Here is a 4,180-nt window from a genome sequence, read left to right as displayed (position 1 = left end):
ATAATGAAAGTAAAAATGTTTACTAAAGCTATAAAGAGCCATATTATATGAAGACAATAAAATGCATGTTAGAGTTACTAGAGATGTACAAGAAAACACAAAAAAAGCAGCTAATTCTAGCTGCGGATGAAGAAGACCTCATGAAAGCTGATCACTTGAAGTTGGCCTGAAGAATAAAGGAGAATTTTGATAGGTAGAGAAGGAGGAATGAGAAGGATGGAGATTTTTGTTTTAATTTTTAAAGTAATCTCTTTCAATTCTTTTTATCAGAGTAATCCATGGGTATAATTAAACAACCACAATTCAGAAGGGTTTATAATCTTCACCTTTTCCAAGTCTGTTCAAATGTTAAAATTTTCAATGAGACCTCTCTGACCCTGTTATTTAAAACTGCAGTGCAACCCTGGCCCCACTCCTGGTCCTTCTTAGCCTGCTTTATTCTTTCCTCATAGCACTAATTCACTTCTAACATATCAAAATTTATTTATTATGTCTATGTCTATGTTTTATTGTCCCTTTTCCCTGACTGGAATGTGATCCCCACTAAAGAAGAAATTTTGATGTGCTCTGTTCATATCCCCAAAGTACCTAAACAGTGCCTCACATTGTAGGGACTCAACAAATATTCATTAAATGAATGAAAAATATAAAACAGTCTTACCAGCACCACTGCTCCCCAAGCCCCATGCCACAACCCAGAGGCATCTGCTGTTTCAAAAAAATAAAACAAAAACAAAAGAGTCTATTTAAAAAAAATTTTCAAACATACATAAAAGCAGAAAGTATGGTACAGTGAACCCCATGAACCCAGCTTTTACAATTATCACCCTTCGGCCAGTCTTGTTTCTCTATTCCCCCTATATTTTAAGGGTAGGATGGATAGGCACCCAAGTATTTTAAAAGCAAATCCCAGACATCACGTTATTTTACCTAGAAACACTTCACTATGCTTCTAACTGCAAAAGATATTTTAAAATCTAATGTACATGCCGGTATCATACCTAACAAAATTAACAGTTTCTTATATCATCGTTTTATATCCAGCTGATAATCAAATTTTTCTGATTGTTTCAAAACTGTCCTAATAGGGATCCCAAATGAAGTCTCTACATTGAATTCGATTGTTTTGTTTCCTAAGTGTGAATTTACTCTGTAACTCACGTTCTCCCCATGCCATTGATTTATTAGAGAATCTAGGTCAGCCATTACGTAGAATGTCCTATATTCTGGACCTGATTACTTCCTCGTGGTGTCCTTTTAACTTGTTTTCCAGAGGTAACTACTTTTAGCAGTTTCTGTTTTTAGTTCTTTTTGTGATTACCTTGATATCTCTACACGTGTTGTTTCTTTTTTTTTTCTTTTTTCTTTTTTTTTTTTTTGCAGTACGCGGGCCTCTCACTGTTGTGGCCTCTCCCGTTGCGGAACACAGGCTCCTGAGGCGCAGGCTCAGCGGCCGAGGCTCACAGGCCCAGCTGCTCCGCGGCACGTGGGATCTTCCCGGACCGGGGCACGAACCCGTGTCTCCTGCATCGGCAGACGGACTCCCAACCACTGCGCCACCAGGGAAGCCCAACACGTGTTGTTTCTTGATGTAGCTGTCTCGATGGGTGCGAATTTATCTCACTTGCCTTGGCTCCCTCCTCCGCCGTCTCCCTCCTCCCAACATAATTTTGTCACTAATCTCTGCTTCCTCCACCAGTCACCTCTTAGATTTCAGACAATATCCTTGAACCTCTATCTGCTCTTCCTTCAACCAAGAGAGCATCTTTTGTTGAGGACGTCTGTGCTTGGATGTGCCCCTTCATCTGCTCTTCTCTCTTTTTACTTCCCAAATTCTGCCAGCTGCAAATTTAAGTTTTCCAAGTGGATAACGTATTCTTTTCTGTAATAACAATTTAGTCTTCTGTGATTTGTCTGTGAGTTTATTCTAAAATTTTAAAAAATGATATATGAAGATTTACATTATTGTGGCTTTTCAAATTTAGTTCACTGTAGAACCAAAAAATACCCTTTGGTTTTCTCTTTATGGGGTCAATGTTAGAACCCCTGTTCCAGTCAGAGGAGAATGTCTCTAGTGTCACATTAAAATTTTTAACACTCCTCCAATTGTACAAAATCATGCCACGTTTTAACTTTCTTTATATTTGGTCCATGCCAGAAATGCTATTCGAAACTGTGGTTTGAATTGACCATTCCATCATCACACTATTCGTAAGAGACTATATTTTTGAACAGTGACAGAGGAAAGTACCTAGTATTAAAAAAATTAGTCCCCTTTGAGTGAGAAATGAGGCTGGAACAATCAACTGAAACCACATAATAGGAGGCCTTGAATACCATGCCAAGAAATTTAGACTTTGTAGGTCCTAGGAGGTGCTCGAGGGTTTTAAAGGAGTGCAAGGTATTTGGACTTAAGCCTTCTTGGAAAGAATTTCCCAAAGAGGGTGACCTGCAGGGCCAGGGGATTCCAGGGTCCCACTGGTTGTGCCTGTAGTGCTCACCATGTCTGGGAGCTATGTGGTCAGAAGGCCCCATAGGGCATCCAAGGAACCCACAGATGGCTCCCATGAGAGACCCAGCATTTGAACCCCTGAAGCTCATCCCTGGACCCTAGGTAAGAAGCCCCAATCAACATCACCATTCTCAAAGACTGCATATGAATCATTATTTATTTAAACTTATTTTTGAAAACTGATGGATATTTGAGTAGATTCCAGTTCTAATTTTTTACTATAACAAACAACCTTGTCATGACAATTGTTTTATTTATATTCTTTGCATCCTTGCCCATTTTCTTCCCTTGGGAGAAATTTATAATTGTAGAACTGCTGGATAAACCATATGTATTCCTCCCTCCCTCCCTTTCTCTCTTTCTTTTTTTTTTTTGTGGTACGCAGGCCTCTCACTGTTGTGGCCTCTCCCATTGCGGAGCACAGGCTCCGGATGCGCAGGCTCAGCGGCCATGGCTCACAGGCCCAGCCGCTCCGTGGCATGTGGAATCTTCCCGGACCGGGGCACGAACCCATGTCCCCTGCATGGCAGGCGGACTCTCAACCACTGTGCCACCAGGGAAGCCCTTTTTCTCTCTCTCTTTCTTTCTTCTTTCTTTCTTTCTTTCTTTCTTTTTCTTTCTTTCTTTCTTTCTTCCTTCCTTCCTTCCTTCCTTCCTTCCTTCTTTCTTTCTTTCTTTCTTTCTTTCTTTCTTTCTTTCTTTCTTTCTTTCTTTCTTTCTTCCTTCCTTCCTTCCTTCCTTCCTTTCTTTCTTTTTAATTAATAAACTTTATTTCTCAGAGCAGTTTTAGGTCAACAGAAAATTTGAGAAAGTATAGAGAGCTCCCATCCACACCTCTGCACCCACACAGCTTCTCCTATTATTAATATCTTACATTGGTGTGGTACCTTTGTGGTTACAATAGATTAATGAATATTGATACATTATTATTAACTAAAGTCCATAGTTTATATCAGGGTTCACTCTTTGTATTATACAGGTCTATGGGTTTTGACAAATGTATAATGTCATGTTTTCACCATTATAGCATCACACAGAATAGTTCACTGCCGTAAAAATACCTTAGTTTCTACTTATTCATCTCTTTCTCCCTCCTCCAACTATGTGTAATTTTTAAGGCTTTTCAGGTCTATAGTCAAATTACTCTATAAAATGTTTGTATTCAAACACTAGCAGTGTGTGAGAATCCCTATTTTGGCACATTATTAATAAAATTGGTGTTACTATTTTCAATTTTAGGGTAATTGATATCTCATTTTTTTAGGACAAATACAAGTAAGATATCATTGTGTTAGGACTCTTGCCTACAATGACAGAGAATTAATACAAGCGGGCTTAAGCAAAATACGAGATTTATTGCCTCATTCATCAGGATGTTGGCCTCAGGGTTGACTTGATTCAGGAACTCAGTTGATGTCAGAGAATGTGCCGTCCTCATTGCTCTCCTATTACACACAGGCTTTTTCTAAAGAGGGAGATGTTGTTACAGGCAGCTCTGGGCTTACATCATTTCAGTCCAGGAGGTCTGGAGGAAAGAGAAATCTTTGTTCTCTTTGATTTAATTTTACAATAATCAGAGCTTATTTGATCTCCTTGTTAGAAACCCAACTTAAGTTGATTAAAGCAAAACATGTGAATATGTTGCCTCATGTAACTGAAAAGTCTAGG

The sequence above is a fragment of the Lipotes vexillifer genome, unplaced genomic scaffold, assembly GCF_000442215.2.
Source record: "Lipotes vexillifer unplaced genomic scaffold, Lipotes_vexillifer_v1.1 scaffold77, whole genome shotgun sequence".
In the NCBI taxonomy this organism is placed as follows: Eukaryota; Metazoa; Chordata; class Mammalia; order Artiodactyla; family Lipotidae; genus Lipotes; species Lipotes vexillifer.
Note: the sequence above shows the minus strand (reverse complement) of the source record.